The 17,736-nt window shown below is 41.1% G+C and overlaps 1 long non-coding RNA gene across 1 annotated transcript; it reads left to right on the top strand.

Annotated features, from left to right (window-relative positions):
* Window positions 1-1,598: 1,598 nt before the first annotated feature.
* On the top strand, window positions 1,599-14,889 carry LOC135317629 (uncharacterized). Its single transcript, XR_010376397.1, has 4 exons — window positions 1,599-1,648; window positions 11,198-11,268; window positions 11,725-11,812; window positions 12,802-14,889. It is a non-coding gene; the product is annotated as an uncharacterized LOC135317629 (long non-coding RNA).
* The last annotated feature ends 2,847 nt before the right edge of the window (window positions 14,890-17,736 follow it).

The raw sequence follows: 17,736 nt of genomic DNA, 5'->3' as shown, positions 1-17,736 counted from the left end.
TGAGACTTAATCAGAGAGCTTGAAAATAATTCTTTTAGTCCAGTGCACACAGAGAAATTATCTTTAATTTTGTCAGGTTGGCAGAACTATATCCTAAAGTAGCTCTTCTACTGCAGCTGCAGTGAATTTGTAAAGGGCTTGTTCTTTACCTAATACATTAAAAGTGGTGCTAGGTACTGTAGTTTAAACAAGATTTGTAAACAGAAAACATTGGTTGAGAAGTAGAAGCAGCTCATCTTTCTTCTATCTGTGGAAATATGTAGTGTATTTTACACTGCATACTAATTTTTTTTTAATGACCAGACTGTTCAAATTCTTCTTTTTACATAACTTTGACAAGCAAATCACAATACTATTTGTAAACTTGTCTTTCAACACAATCTGTGAGACATAGTGATGTGATGTTTTAACGAACACCCCATCACAAAGAACTGTTCAGAGAAAACAATGCAGTTCTGTCTGTGCACATTCCTCAGCTCATGAACATGGTTCTGCTTACCTATTTATTCAGGCAAAGGCTACTGGACATCTTGGCTCAGAACAACTGGATTGCAAGACAAAATAGGAGAAGCTGTTAAGAAGCTATCTTTCTTCCGCTGTAAAAAAACCCAGTTGAGTGGAAGTGAACAGACCTACATCCTGGAAATGATTTTTCTTCTTTTCTAGCTCTGTAATTTCAAGTTTAAATATGACATTCCACCTATGATAAAAAGACAGATGTGCATGCTCCTGTTCACCTTCACCTGAAAATATATCTGTACTCTGAAGCATATGTTCTTTTTTAGTTTGAAGCTATCTTTTCAGACACATCAGGGACTGACTACCCAGATATATGAAGTACTGTGACAATGTTTGTTTCACCAGAAAAGGTTTACAGGAGCAGAATGCAGAATACTGTAAAAGGTATAGTTTCTACAGGAAGTTTCCTTCCCTAAGAGGTCACATCTGTAAAGATTTCTTTTTTTCCTTTATTTTTTTTAGAATGGATAACACCTGTTGAAACTTTTGTGCTGAAAAAAAGCCACGAACTGGCAGAAAAAAAGCAAAAGCACAGTTTTCTGGCTCTTTTGACCTCCATAAACACCAGATGCATTACAGCTGGAACCTGGAAAAGTCATCATGTCATCATAAATTCCATAATAAATGCAGTACAAGTGTGCAGCCTGTAGGCAATTCATATGAAGGCCGATTTGGTGTCAGAAAAAGAAGGCATATAGGGAAATTAATCTCTAGTTCATTAAATAAATACATCCACTGGTGAACAGCTAGTCAAAATTTATACAAGGGTAAGAAATGTGTATATGGGATGGAAAAGAGGGGAAGATTTAATGGAAAACAAAGATAAAGATGAAAATTTTACCTAAACTTGTAATTCTTTACAAAAGCTACAACATTATGTACTTTGACGTCTCCTCTCTTTCCTCTTTCTACCCTTAGACAGCCAGTGAATAAAAGGATTTACATGCCTGATAAAAAGTATATGTGAATATGTGCCCTAACAAATGTAATCAATGTAAATGATAAAATATGTCAGGTTGCTTGTAGCAACATAACCTTTGGACTTTGACTTTTTTCCCTGGTTACAGTCACTTCATTCAGAAACTCACAACTGTGCTTATCTCATCAATTTGGGGCCCATCAGGATAATGTGAGTATATAATCTTCAGCTATAACATAATGATACTGCCAGTTCTACAATTCTCTTATTTCCCTGTGCTTCATCTCCTACCACCTTTTCATATTATTTAATAACTGGCAAGCTTCTAAAGCAGTCTTTAAATGAAGGGTATATTTAAAGAATTTAAATTAATTAGAGTTAATCTTTTTTTAACTCTTCATCCATTTGACTGCCACTCAAATACTGTATTTTTAGCCAGATTTAGCCATGCTATCCCCTGTAAGATACATCAAGGGCCAGTTATTTCCATGCTTAGCTGTGATGGCTTGTGGCAATTCATTTTGTTTGCTATTTTTTTCTTAGCTCTATCAGCACAAACCCTATCTGCACGTGAAAGTTTTTTTCCAATTACAAAGGTTTGTAATTAGAAAGACAGAGGGCTAGAAGACAAAAATGTGCTTTAGCAGCCAATGTATGAACAAGGGAACCGATGGGCCATCAGAGAGATGAAAGCAAAAAGGAAATTGTTGGAGCTCATAATGATGCTTCTCTCTGGAATTTGTTTCTCACTCTTGTGCAAATTAATCTCAACCTACTGACCTTCAGAGATGCTGGAAGACTCATCTGTTTGATGAGTCTGGCTTTAGAGATAAATTTAAAAAAGGAGAGAAACAGTTATCCTGAGGGGATACAGCATTTAGCAAGGTTTACATAGACTTGTGACTCCTACAGGTTTGAATGAAGCTAGGAACTCTTCTCCTGTGTACAGCGAAGCTAGCCCTGTAGAAGAATGGGATGATAGGACAGCAGAACAATAAACCAGAATGAACTCTTGTGATTCTTTCATTTGTTTGGTGCAAACAATCATAGTTTACTTAATATTTTATGTTATGATAGTTTTTACACCCTTTTCCATATGACTTGGATCAATGTGATTCATTTGGGTCTAATTCTGGATCACTGGCTGAGCAGAAATAGAGTACAGGACACATGATTTGACCCAAAGTTTATATTTGGAGTATCTGTGTATTCTTCTAAAAAAAAAGCACAGCAGCCAAGAGTCTTCTTACATTTATATTTATAGTAGCAAACTTTTATGTGTGGCAGTCCTTTGTATGGGAACATACCACTTCACAGGTGTTCTGTGGTTACACCCATGGCATCAGAAAACAGCCAGAACACCTCTGTCACCTGCTTATGAATGCAAAGCTGTACCCACATGCTGTGCTGTTTTTGCACAGGTGTGATCACAGAATCACAGAATGGTAGGGGTTGGAAGGGACCTCTGGAGATCATCTCGTCCAAACTCTCTGCTTGAGGAGGGACACCCAGAGCAGGGGGCACAGGAATGCATACAGGTGGGTTTTGAAAATCTCCAGGGATGGAGCCTTCACAGCCTCCCTGGGCAGCCTGTTCCACTGCTCTGGCACCCTCACAGGAAAGAAGTTTTTCTCATATTGAGGTGGAACTTCCTGTGTTCCAGTTTGTGCCCATTGCCCCTTGTCCTGTCATTGGGCACTGTTGAAAAGAGTCTGGCCCCATCCTCTTGACACCCGCCCTTCAGATATTCATAAGTATTGATAAGATCCACCCTCAGTCTTCTCTTCTCCAGGCTGAACAAACCCAGGTCTCAGCCTTACCTCCTAAGAGAGATGTTCCAGTCCCCTGATGAACTCTGTAGCTCTCCACTGGACTTGCTCAAGCAGTTCCCTGTCCTTCCTGAACTGGGGATCCTAGAACTGAACACAGTACTCCAGATTTGATTTTTAAAAAGACAGAGTAGAGGGGGAGGATAACATCACTCGGCCTGCTGGCCACATTTCTTTTTATGTACCCCAGGATACCGTTGGCCTTCTTGGCCACAAGGGCACATTGCTGGCTCAGGGTCACCTTGCTGTCCACCAGCACTCCCAGGTCCTTCTCAACAGAGCCGCTTTCCAGTAGTTCAGCCCCCAGCCTGTACTGGTGCATGGGGTTGTTCCTCCCCAGGTGCAGGACTCTGCACTTTCTCTTGTTGAATTTCATGAGGTTCTCCTCAGCCCAGCTCTCCAGCCTGTCCAGGTCTCACTGGATGGCAGCACAGCCTCTGGTGTATCAGCCACTCCTCCCAGCTTGGTGTCATCAGCAAACTTGCTGAGGTTACACTCTGTCCCTTCGCCCAGGTCATTGATGAATATATTGAACAGGACTGGACCCAGTACAGACCCCTGAGGAACACTGTTAATTACGGGCCTCCAACCAGACTCTGCCCTGTTGATCACGACCCTCTGAGCTCTGCTGTTGAGCCAGTTCTCAACCCACAATACTGTCCACCCATCTAACCCTCAATTCCTTAGCTTGTCTCTGAGGATGTTATGGGAGACAGTATTGAATGCCTTACTGAAGTCAAGATAGACAACATCCACTGCTCTCCCTTCGTCGACCCAGCCAGTCATGCCATCATAGAAGGCTATCAGGTTGGTCAGGCATGATCTTCCTTGGTGAACCCATGTTAACTGTTTCTGATAACCTTCTTGTCCTCTACATGCCTGGAGATGACCTCAAGGACGAACTGCTCCATCACCTTTCTGGGGATGGAGGTGAGGCTGACTGGCCTATAGTTCTCCTGGTCCTCCTTCTTGTCCTTTTTGAAGATTGGAGTGACGTTTGCTTTCCTCCAGTCCTCAGGCACCTCTCCTGTCCTCCACAACCTTTCAAAGATGATGGAGAGTGACTCAGCAAGAACATCCACCAGCTCCCTCAGCACTCGTGGGTGCATACCATTGGGGCCCATGGATTTGCGGGGATTCAGTTTGCATAGGTGATCTCTCTAACCCAATCCTCCTCAACAAAAGGGAAGTGTTAATTTCTCCAGATTTCCTCTCTCACCTTTGGGGGGTGGGATGCCTGAGGGCCAGCCTTAGCAGTGAAGTTGAAGAAATGAAGGCATTCAGTAACTCTGTCATGTCTGCATCCTGCGTCTAAAGGGGACCCACCTTGATCAGCAGCGGCCCCAGGCTTCCCCTGTCTTCCTTTTACTGCTGATGTTTAGGAATAAGCCCTTCTTGTTATCCTTGACATCCCTCCCCACATTTAGTTCCACGTGGGCCTTGCCCTTCCTCGTCACATCTCTGCATAACCTAACCCTGACAATTCCTATATTCCTCCCAAGTGACCAGTCCCTTTTTCCACATTCTGTGAACCTCCCTCTTCCATTTGTGTTTTTTTTGAAGGCCTTTGCTCATCCATGTGGGTTTCCTGGCTCTTCTACCTAGCTTCTTCCTCCTGGGGATGCACCAATATTAGAGGAATTTGGCCTTGAATACTGACGAGCTCTAACTTGTGGGATTCCTCCTGGCAGGTCTATGAAGAGGCCAAAGGTGGCCCTCTTGAAGTCCAGGGTTGTAATCCAACTTGTTGCCCTGCTGCTACCACACAGGGTCCTGAACTCAACCATCTCATGGTCACTGCAGCCAACACAGTACCCCCAACTGTCACATCCTCAACCAGCCCTTCCTTGTTTGTTAGGATAAGGCCGAGCAGCACATCTCGCCTCATTGGCTCCTCCACCACCTGCATCAAAAAGTTGTCCTCGATGCTCTGCAGGAACCTTCTGGATCGTGCATGGCTCTCTCTGTTGCTTTTCCAGCAAATATCAGGGTGGTTCAAGTCCCGCATGAGAACCAGGGCCTGTGATTTTGAGGCTACTTCCAGCTCTCTGCAGAAGGTTTCATCAACTTCCTCTTCTTGATCAGGTGGCCTGTAGCAAATGCCCACAACAGTGTCACCCATATTTGGCTGTACCTTAATTTTTACCCACAAGCTCTTGACTTTTACTTCCTCCACTCCAAGGCACAGCTTGATGCATTCCAGCTGCTCCCTCACATAAAAAGTCCTGGTTTCAGCTGGGACAGAGTTTAATTTATTTGTAGTAGCTAGTATAGGACTATGTTTTGGAGTTTTGCTGGAAACAGTGGTGATAATGTGGAGATGTTTTAGTTGTTGCTAAGTAGCGCTTACACTGGTCAAGGACTTTTTCAGCTCCCCGTGCTCTGCCGGGTGCACAAGAAGCTGGGAAGGGGCACAGCTGGGACAGCTGACCCCAACTGACCAATGGGATATTCCATACCATATGACGCCATGCTCAGTATATAAGCTGGGGGAAGAAGAAAGAAGGGGGAATGTTTGGAGTGATGGCGTTTGTCTTCCCAAGTAACCATTATGTGTGATGGAGCCCTGCTTCCCTGGAGACGGCTGAACACGTGCCTGCCCGTGGGAAGTAGTGAATTAATTCCTTGTTTTGCTTCGCTTCCGCACGCAGCTTTTGCTTTACCTATTAAACTGTCTTTATCTCAACCCATGAGTTGCCTCACTTTTACTCTTCTGATTCTCTCCCCCATCCCACCAAGGGGGAGTGAGCGAGCAGCTGCATGGTGCTTGGCTGCTGACTGGGGCTAAACCACGACACTCCCCCACCTTGCCTTGCTGGTCTGTCTTTCCTAAAAAGCCTGTAGCCATCCATGACAACATTCCAGCCATGCAAGCTATCCCACCATGTCTCTGTAACTGTAATGAGATTGTGTCCCTGCGACAGGACACAGATCTCTAGTTGCTCCTGTTCATTCCCCATGCTGCATGCATCGGTGTACAGGCAGTTCAGAAAGGTTCTTGAGCACACCGGTTTCCCTGGAGGGGTGCACGAGGACCCACTATAGTTGTGCACATCCTTGAGGTGGTGATTTTATAGACACCGCAAGTACGGCAATCAGGGTCGAGCTAGGGTCGAGCCTTAAATTGGAGATAAACCAACAAAACAAGCTGTGTGGAATTCATGCACAGATCTAATTTTAATAGGCATTTAATACTAAAGTCGACTATAAGGCATGCACACACAAATTACTTGTACACAGAAAGCAGAACTATGTAATGTTTTTACAGGGAGAAGCATCAGGGATAGTTGTTCTTCACTGTAAAAGTAAGTGGAAGGTCCTTCTACTCAATTAACGTTGGTAAAAAGTGAAAATCAGTACTTTTTATGAGAATGAAAGGACTGATCTAGGAATATCTTTCAACATTTTACATGAGGTGAAGCAATAGAAAGTCATTTTTTGCTAATAAGGCGTGTCCTTGAATGCTGCAGCACATGGTAGGCCTGCTGTAACTATCACCTGGACTGTACATGAAGCTTTTGGATGGTCTTGAGTTAGAGAGGGTTAAAATTGGAAGAAGGCTTCTTAATTAAACCAACCCTTTTTTTGTAGGAAGGACATAATTTAGTTTTTTCTGGGGTTGGGTGATCTTTTTGTATTTTTGCTTCATAAAACCTGTTTCTTTTTCATTTTTTTTCATCTTTAATAATGAGAGAATATTTATAACATTCCCTTGAGAATACCTGACAGTCAAGATTCCTAGGTCAGCACATCATTAGGAATGTAATATCTAATATTTTCAAGGTCATTTTCACACCCTGCGGGCACAAACAGGCCTGAACGTTCCTGTCCAGCTTCCCCTGGAGCTTCCCCCACCCTGCTCACAGACCAGGACCACATTTCAGCTCCCCGGGGCTGTCAGCCCCTGCCCCAGCCATGCCACAGCAGGACCAGTCTCCAGCTTCACAGGCCTACCCTGCACGGCCACAGGCTCTGCTAAGCGAGGCCCATTTGCAGGCCCACATTCCAGCCTGGTCCCTATCCCCGTCCCCAGGGAAACAACTGGTGCCCCAGGGCTGGGGTGCCCTGGTGTTCCAGTATTTCCTCTGAAAAAAGAAATAAAGATAGTACAGAAAGCATTGATTCCTCCTTAAATTTCAAACCAATCCAGGCACAGAAATGGCTTTTATTTTTACCAGAAACTTCTGAGAATTTTAGTTCTGAACACAGGAAATATTCTTAACAGTTTGGCCAATGTGTCTGTCATCTACAGTCATAGAAATTATAGCTGGAATGTAGGGGAATAGACAGGGATCGGCGACCGGAAGATTACGGGATGTGACGGAAAGATAGACTCCTCCCCATAGGAGTGGCAGGAACAGGAACCGCAAGAGCTATATAAGCGTGTGACGCAGCTAAATAGACAGACATTTTGCATCCATCATATTGGTGTCTGTGCATCACTGTCCCCAGGGTGGGTAGAGCCCTGTGTCCCGGAGATATGCGGCCCAAGATAAGTTCTCCCGTAGAAGCGTACAGCTACACTGGAATTAACCTTAAGAGTCATGTAAGTGATTCCTTTACTGTCAAATTAACTATGTCCAACCCATTTGTACCAAATATTTGACAAATCTGATTTTAAGAACCTCCCATAATGGAAATGTTTTTCTTATCCCTGTGGACACTAAGAAAAAATTATTCCCTTCTTCTTTGGAACAGCAACACTTATTCATACAAAGACTATGCCCTTAGTCTTCTACAGACTAAACTGTCCTCATACCTACAAACATTCTTTGTAGGTCATGTTTCCTGTATTTCTGCATGTTCTTGTTACATGCTCTCTGGACTATGAGCAAAGCAGAAATCTTTTACCCCCTTTTTTTTATCGCTTTCAGTCTTAAAAGCAACAGTCATGTTTATTCAACTCAGCACTTGTCTGCCTTTTTGCTGCAACTTGACATTTACTGATTATGTTAAGATTAGAAACTGTCAAAGACAGACTGAAGAACCCTGCTCAAAACTGCCTGTCATTTTGATGGTTATCCTCTGATTTAGTCATCCTGTACAGTATTCCAGCAAGTTTTACACACACTCTATCATTTCTTCTTTGCTTTGTTCCATGTGTCCTAAATGTTATTGTAAGGTCATCTGAGTCAATGCTAAAAGTTAGAAAGAGACAGTGACTTATGCTTCTTTCTACTCATAGGACCTGTTTGGTGGTGTTTTTGGTTGTGTTTTCTCTTTTTTTCCAATTTCATTGGTCTGAAGTGATTTGTTCTTAAAACTGTCTTTCATTTTCTGAAGACTAGAAATATATCAGTTGATTATTTTTTCCAGTACACTTTTGGGAACTGAGATTAGACTAGAAGATATGGGAGGTTTCTCCCTCTCTCTCTCTCTCTCTCCCCCCTCCCTCCATTTTTTAGAGCTGCATACTATATTCTTCCTCTTATGTTCTTCTGCTCCCCGGCTGTTCTTGAAGAGTTCTCAAAGTGACACCAAATGGCTCTGAGATTCTTCTGGCAAATTCTTTCTTCCTCCAGGTGAATTTCATTAGATTTAGTAGTTTGAGGTGACCCAGTGATTAGTGTATGGACAGGAGTATTAAAAATGCAGGGGTGGGGAGGGAGGGCAGGAGTACCCCCACACCTCATTTGAATATTTTGCATAGATCTTGGATAATCTTTAATCTTAACAGGAGCTGGGAACCAAAGTGAGATTTTGCAGCTTCAGAAGAGGGTTCCTTCTTCAGTGAGCACACAAGAGGCATGGGAAACCTGAGGTCACTGAATTCACAATGCAGTGGGAGCTGTGAGCCAGGACTAGAAGCATGTGAGATGAATGGTACTGCTTATCAGCCAGCTTGCCTTTGGGGTGCAGTTTCACAATTAGTTTCAACCCATTTAAAAATACTGATTTGAAGAGAGATAATTCAGCCCTGCCCCTGTGTGTCTTTTGGGAACAAAAGCAGGACTTCTCTTTTAGGAAGAGCATGGTATTATATTGTTGTGAACTGACTAAGCCGAACAATAATATGAGGCTCTCAAACCAGTATTTTCTGCTGTAATGACAGGTGAAATAATTATTGCTGAGTTTCTCCAGAAATGTTGAATACAACTATCTCTCCTTCTCCCTTCCTCTTAGGTGCTGGTAAGACAGGCAGCTGCATGTTATCACACCTGGATATGCTTTAATGCTCAGTTATTAACTCAGCAGCATGAGGATGGCTGGTGTAGTTATGTCAGCAGAAAGCTTTCTGAAGATGAAATAAAAATATCTACTAGAGGAGAAGGTCACAACTTAGTCGTTCCACCAAAATCAGAGAATGCCCACTTAGTTAACAGATACGTTCTCCAAACTGAATTTATTATGTGCTTAATCTATGAAGTGATGTTCACAATGATGTGTGTATTTGAAGGGTGATGAAACCACTGTCTGGTACAGATTTGTGGGAAGGAAAAGCAAACATAAATTAATAATTCCTTTAAAGATGTAGCAGAATACATGATAACATCAGAATATATAGTAACAAAGCTGATACATTTTTCCTCTTGGAAATGAATGCACCAGCATATACTGGGGCCATTCAGCTGGAAAGCAGATTTGCAGAAAAGGATGAGGGAGACTTGTTGGACATCAAGTCAAAAAAGAACAAGCAGTGTACCCATGCAACAAAGGTTGCTAGTAGTATTCAGGGCTGCATTAGGCAAACGACTGCCAGCAGGTTGTGGGAGGTGATCCTTCCCCTCCACTCAACACTAGTAAGGCCACACCTGGAGTACTGTGTCCAGTTCTGGCCTCCCCGGTACAAGAGAGGTATGGACCTAGTGGAAAGAATACAGTGAAGGGCCACAAAGACAATGGAGTATCTATTTCATGAGGAAAGGCTGAAAGACCTGGGACTATTTAGCCTACTGAGGAGAAGGCTCAGGGGGGATCTTCTCAACATATATTAATGCCTGAAGGGATGGTCAAAAGAAGACAGAACCAGGTCCTTCTCAGTGGTTCCCAGTGACAGGACAAGAGGCAGTGGGTGCAAACAGAAATACAGGAGGTTCCATCTCAACATCAGGAAACACTTTTTACTGGGAGGGTGATCAATCACCAGCACAGGTTGCCCAGACAGGTTGGGTAGTCTGCATCCATGGAGATCTTCAAAAGTCATCTGGACATGGTCCTGGGCAACTGGCTCAAGATGGCCCTGCTTCAGTAGAGAAAGTGGGCCAGATGACCTCCAGAAGTCCCTTCCAACCTCAGCCATCCTGTGATTCTGTGGTGCTATGATTCTATGGAATTACTCTTTCCAAATTTGCGGTTGTACATCAGTGCAAGAACAGGGAGTACTGCCAGTATTTTCTTGTATGTCCCGGTATGAAGAATGGAAAAACCCTGAAGCCACAGGGGTAATTTGTGGTAGGTGAGTTACTCTGCAGTTAATTAAGCTCTTGGGCTTCTGCTGTTGAAAGTTAGCTTTCATTAAAGAGACCCTAATATTTCATGCACAGCTTTCAAAATAGTTCTGCTCAATTCCTGTTCATTTGAAAAATTTATAACAAGTCCTCAAATACCATCTCAAATATTTGGCTAGAGTTAGCTGGAAATGAAGATTCACAAATATGTCAGGTGTTCATTAATCAAAGCACGAATAGATAGTGGGCCAACACTGCTCAGCCTAGGAGAGGCGATGATTAGTGTTTTTCACCACCTTTTCTACTTCTGCTAACTGCTGTGCTGCTTGCAACGTATTTCCACTAGATGGCACACTGTGCTTCAAAATAGACATTTTTGTACTGTTTCTATAACTAGGCTTGAATGATAATTTTTGTAATAAATACCCCGCATTTTAAAGACTTTGAGTAGCAGAAAGAAGATAGGCATGATAATATAGCCAACCATTAATGAATCAGGTGTAGAAACCATGGAACTGTCACTATTCCTTAAATTTACACAGATACACGGATGCAGAATCATTGTAACCCTGTACCACTTTAGTACTGAGACAGCGTCACTGAACTCAGTCTGGTAAGAATTACACCATTCTGTTGCTGTAGTAATTCCAAAGATTTCTTAGTCAAATTATTAGCATTGACCTGTTTAGACTTCATTAGTTTACTGTTATGTAAAAATGACATGTAAAAATCAAATAAACATGAAATCCTTCTAATTAAGCTATGTTGAACATGCATTCTACTGTATTTCTGAACTCCTTAAATTATGCCTCGTTATTTTGTAATTCTATTCTCCAGAACAAAGAACTACTAAATAGATTTTTATTTTTACGCTGTTGATTAAATCAGGCTAACTGGCTTTCTTAGTACATATAAAAGTAAGCTTTTGTTTTCTCATAAGCCTTGAAGCCGAAAAATTACTACTTTTTAACATTTTACCATTTAAATTATGTAGTTATATCATTGCTGTAAAATGGCTAAGATCATTCCTGAGTCGTTACTATGCAGTCAGGTTCAGTATGTCTTACAGATAACAACCAGAGGTATTGGAAGCGCTTATCTGAGGCACAATCCGCTCATGCTGGGAGAATTCTTCAACACAGTGGGGAAGAGACTAGGTAAACTATAACACAGGATGAAGAGGGCAAAGCTAAATCAAACTCTTAAGGTAGGAAGACCAGGGTCATGAAAGACTGAGTATGTATGATAGAGGAAAGGAACGTATAACAACCCAAGAAGAAAAAGAAAGGAAGGGAAGAACGTTTAAAGAATAAAAAAGATGGAAATGAAGATTTACGGGGACCTTGAAAAGAGTGAATCTAAGGACTGAAAAATTAAAATTTAATTTAGAAGCCCCGCAAAAACCCCTTTCATAAACAGCTTAGCTTGCAATGGAATTAAATGTTCCTGTTAACTTCCCAGGTTATCTCAGAGAGGGAGCTTCCAATTAACCCTGACCGTTCCTACAAGCCCATGTCTTCCTTTTTTCCTTTTCCTTTTCCTCGTCTTCTCCCTCTCCCTTTTCTTTGTTATTATGGTGCTACATACAAAGTCGACATATTTTAGTTCATTTTCACTCATGCAGAAGGTAAATTCAGGGCAAATACAAAATATCTAACATACTAGATCTTCTCTGTCCAGAAGATATTCTTCTTTAAATTAGGTTTTGTCTTGAAGAGTTTCTTCTCTTAAAAAAATAACTATACATGCACCCCTCTAAAAAAATCCCCACAACCCAACACAGGGATTTCTATGTGAAGTGTAGTCAGTCTTTTGGAGCAAAACCAACAAAATCTGGCCCTTCAAATGCAATCAAAACTTAGGCATCTTTGGCTTTTTCCGATCCTCTCTTGTGCCACAGTCAGTAATGGGTACTTGGAAGTTGGACTGAACCTTGGTGTCATTTCATAATTCCACTGGCTTCAGTAACTTTACATAGATTTTATTGAAATCAACATTTATAGAAATTTTATTCTGAAAGTGAATGGGTATTAAACAATTCTGGTTCTTTAGCAGCTCTAGAAAAATGTCACTAGTACTGAGAATAATCAGAAAAATCTGTTTATGTTTATGATATTTATCTGTTGTTTTTGGTTTTTTTTGTTAGGAGTTGCTGAGATCAGCAGCCTGATGGAGGCAAGGCTACTGCAGCTCCCTCTTCCCAGGTCCAGCTACAAGTGAAGCTGAGCACACCTTCCCAATAGGCACAGATGTGAACACACATATAGAATACATATATACATATACACACACCTGGGCACAAGGATCAATACAGACAGAAAAGATGGCACTTACACGAACATGAATGACACCAACGGCTTCATTATCTTCCCCTCTCTGTCTGAGCAAGATGAAAGCCAGTAACTGGCCTTAGCCTACCCAGTAGCTGGCCCCTGGATGCCTTGGTTTTCAGTTACCTCATGCACAGACACACATGCTTGCACACGCACGTACACACATTCATATGCACACAGATTTCTCAGCTGACCCCACCAGATCTCACAGGCTCTGCAGAGCAGTTAGAAAATAGAAGTGGAGTTTAATGCAGACACAGGACACTGTGACTAAATGGTGCAGGACATGGCCACATGAGTGCACTGACTAAGATCTGTTTATGTGACTGACCTCTTTTATCCCCTTATTCCTCTATTTTCCTATGTTTATTTCTCTCCAAACCACCTTGTTTCTTCCCTTTCCTGCCTTTGTTTCCTCCCCTAACATTCCATGCTGAGTCTTGTGAAACCCCAAAATGCTGCTGCCTTGTATACCATCATTAGCCCCATAACACTAGAGGGTAATACCCATCAGTCTGCAAGGCGATCTGGAGAGCCGCTCCTGCTGACTCATGGTGATAGGTGTCCAGCCCAGCCCATGAGGCTGAGGGTCTCCTGAGACAGCTGAGAGAGGGGAGAGGGAAATGACTTCTCACTTTAGTTAGATTATTGCTCTTTTTCCTCTGTGATCCTTGTTCCTGGATCCATCTTGAACTTTAATAACATGACCTAAGAGTTTCAACACTGTTCTTCCTTTAAGAAAGAAATAAAAATGTATTAGTGTGTTTAGAACCAAATATTCTGTTTTCAGCACATCTGGAAGAGTATGCACTGAATGTGTTCATGGGAAAAGAAAACATCAAACCACAACCATTTATATGTTTTAACATCTTTGTCTGCTCTTCTATTCCAGTCTTTTGAAGTCTGTATACATTCAGCATTCCAGCCAGGATAGATTTTTATTGCAAACATTTATTACAACCTCTTTCAACTGTTTCTTAGGTAATAAAATTTTCTAAATTTGATTTTGATAGTAATGGGTTCTAATTTAGCAATTTAAGAGTAAAGTTGCATTTTCTTTAGCCTGCTCTATGGAGTCCAGTGTGCTTAGCACACTCTGGCTTTTTATATGCACCATATTCTCCAGAGTATTTCTTAAATGTTCACCATCTCCTAGCATTTTGTTACACTGTTTCCTTTTCCTACAAATATTTCTCCATTTGCCACTGATCCCATTGTGCATTGAACAGTCAAGAAGTAGTCTTATTCTACCTTGAAGTGCCTAAACACTGCATTAGTGATTGTAAAATGGATATCCTTGGTTGAATTGTCAAGGAAATTGAAATCCCACTGGCCAAGAGGTATTTTTCTTAAACCAAGGGCTTTTCTGCTCCTCTGGAATTGCTTTTCACCTTGATCAGGCACTTTGTATATCTTTCCTTTTAACCTTCTGTATGTGCTTCTACATTTCACGAATACTATTTTTCTATATAGGATTTTCTGCTTTTCTTTCTCAAACTCTGTTTCTTTTCCCACATGTGTGTGCTATAAGACAGTAATGTAACATATACACATACTGTATGTAGAAACTAGTCCTTTAGTCAGATTGCCCAGCTATATTGAATACTTTGATCTCTTTTTAAGGTAATTGAGATGTTAAATACTTCCTAGTTCTTGATTTTAATACTTTTTTGATAACACACACAAAAACAGGTTTCACAATTGAAAACAAAATCTATTCTACATGGTCCTATTCCTATTTTTTTAGTGATAGAGAAATGAGGTACTCATGAACTCATTTCCAGGACACTGGAAATCTTATTCTGTGTCATTCTTTGGACAAATGATCATGTAGTCAAAAAGCAGTATTTGTTATTGTAAAATTTAGAAACGAAAGGAGTTATTTATAAAAAAAAAACAAATACATTTCAAAGCTGTTCTTGAGCTTCCCAAAATCTGGAAGTGAATCAGGGATAAATCTGGAATACTAGCTTTCCTTGCAAGGCAAAATAAAAGAAGGAAGCCAGATGCAACTTCACGTTTTCACATGAAGGAATATACCAGAGGCAGACTGTATGAAGAGAGCTCTGGCAAACTGAAATTATCTACCCATGGCTAAAGTTGGGTTTGACTTAAAAATGAACATCTGAACAGTGCATTTCATGGCCGACATTTTTTCTTCCACTCAGGAAAAAACTGTCTCATGTCTCTTCCAAATACAGAAATAACTTTCACTATACAACTGAAGCTTACTTTACAGACCTTCAAAGGCGTCTGTCTCCCTGCATTGATTCCACTGGGAATTTTATCAAGCTACTTCACTGACATAAAAATTTTGGCATGACTGATATTTCTAAGTTAAGCAGACTGGATCACAGCTGACATTGGTATTTCACAGTCTTCAAACCTTATGCTTTCTCCAGCATTCTAAATATACCTTCTAAAAGCCTCAAGGAAAATGGTGGTTTCCTTTTCTCCTGTGTAAAGTAGTACTTTTCTTTAAATTGAAGGACAATAATTTGAATAAACCTGGCATGGACCACTAAACTAATTTTTAAGTCATCAACTTTCTCCAGTTGAACTATTTTCACATTAATATTGGTTCCTTTCTGCGTAGAGTGATTTCAGTCTTGAAAGTAATCTCATCTGAAGGATAAAGTAATTTTATTTTTTTTTCCCACAGAATTTTTGCTTAGCCTTTTACCTGTTAAGGACATGGCAGCTTTCTCAGAATCACAGAATCACTGGTGATCATCTAGTCTATCACACCTGCTCAGACCAAGATCAACTAGAGCAGGTTGTTCAGCATCAAGTTTACTCAGCTTCTGACTATCTCCAAGGATGAGTCCTTCACAACCTCTCTGAGTAACCATTTCTAACATTTCACCTTCACCAGAGTAAAGAGAGCTTTTTCTCATATTTAAACAGAATTTGTGCCCATTACCTCTTGTCCTGTCACTGGATACTGCTTCTTTAGTCTACCTTCTCTCTTCCATCTTCTTTAGTCTCTCTCATCAGGTATTTATATATAATAATAAGTTCCCCCCAAACCTTCTCTTTTCCAGGTGAATGGTCCCAGCTTCCTCAGTGTCTCCCCATATGACAGTTGCTTCAATCCCATAATCATCTTTGTGGTCCATTGCTGAACTTGCTTCACCTCACTTGTCCACTTATCTAGTCTGTATTTCTTCAGTGTGTCAATGTCAATGTATAAAATTCAAGATAACATTCACAGTTCTCCCCTCATCCACCGAGCCAGACATTTTTTCATAGAAAGCTATCAGTTTAGTCAGGCATGATTTCCCCTTCATTGACTTCTGCTAATCACCTTCTTGTTCTCTTTGTATATGGAATGGCTTCCAGAAAGATTTCCTCCATCACTTTCCCAGGGACTGAGCTGAAGCTGACTGGTGGGTAGTTTCGTGGGTCTTCCTTTTTGAATATTAGAATAACATTTGCTTTCTTCCAGTCCTCAGAAATCTGCCCCAGTCACTACAGTCTTTAAAACATAATCAGTGGCCTTGCAATGACATCTGACAGCTCTCTCAGCACTTGTGGGTGCATCCCATCAGGTCCCATGGACTTGTGTATGTTCAGCTTGTTTAAGTGTTTGCTAGCTTGAACCATGGCCACTGAGGGTCAGTCATCCTTACTCCAAATTTTCCCCTGGGTCCCAGGGGCCTCGAATTCCTGAAAGCTGATATCAAGTGGTTCAAGTTCCCCATGAGAAACTACATATATGAAGCTTATTCTAGTTTTCTGAAGAAGACATCATTCACTTCTTCCTGATCAGACAATCTATAACAGACACCCACTGCAACATTGCCAGCATTGGTCTGCTCTCTAATCCTGACCCATAAGTTCTGAACTAGCTCATCATCTGTCCCAAGACATCCACCGATACATTTCTGCTGTTTTCTCTCTGCTTGCCCTCATTATCCTCAGGACTGAAGACTGAGATCTTTGTTCCTCATTTGGTGACTAAAGTAACTGAGAGGGGCTTTTTTTCCTGACTATAGTTGTTTTTCTTCATACATGTCTTAAAATAACGGATTGTAAAGCAGCATCATGGCTTCTGGCTACTTCCCCCGCAAAAAAATTCTCTTTAAAGCACAAATATCCCATACAACAAGTTTTAACGGAACATGGCTTTTTAAACATATGTTATTGCTACCTTTGGATTACACCCAGTAATCTATGTTTTTTATTTGATTGCAGAGAAAGAGGAAGAGGAAGAGGAAGAGGAAGAAAAAGAAAGAGAAAGAGAAAGAGGAAAGAGAAAGAGAAAGAGAAGAGAAAGAGAAAGAGAAAGAGAAAGAGAAAGAGAAGAGAAAGAGAAAGAGAAAGAGAAAGAGAAAGAGAAGAGAGAAAGAGAAGGAGAAAGAGAAAGAAAGAGAAAGAGAAAGAGAAAGAGAAGAGAAAGAGAAAGAGAAAGAGAAGAAGAGAAAGAGAAAGAGAAAGAGAAAGAGAAAGAAGAGAAAGAGAAGGAGAAAGAGAAAGAGAAAGAGAAAGAGAAAGAGAAAGAGAAAGAGAAAGAGAAAGAGAAAGAGAAAGAGAAAGAGAAAGAGAAAGAGAAAGAGAAAGAGAAAGAGAAAGAGAAGGAGAAAGAGAAAGAGAAGGAGAAAGAAAGAAAGAGAAAGAGAAAGAGGAAAGAGAAAGAGAGAAAGAGAAAGAGAAAGAGAAAGAGAAAGAGAAAGAGAAAGAGAAAGAGAAAGAGAAAGAGAAAGAGAAAATGAAAGAGGAAGAGGAAGAGGAAGAGGAAGAGAAAG

This window comes from Phalacrocorax carbo, chromosome 1 (assembly GCF_963921805.1).
Source record: "Phalacrocorax carbo chromosome 1, bPhaCar2.1, whole genome shotgun sequence".
NCBI lineage: Eukaryota > Metazoa > Chordata > Aves > Suliformes > Phalacrocoracidae > Phalacrocorax > Phalacrocorax carbo.
Note: the sequence above shows the minus strand (reverse complement) of the source record. Positions and strands in the feature narration are given on the sequence as shown.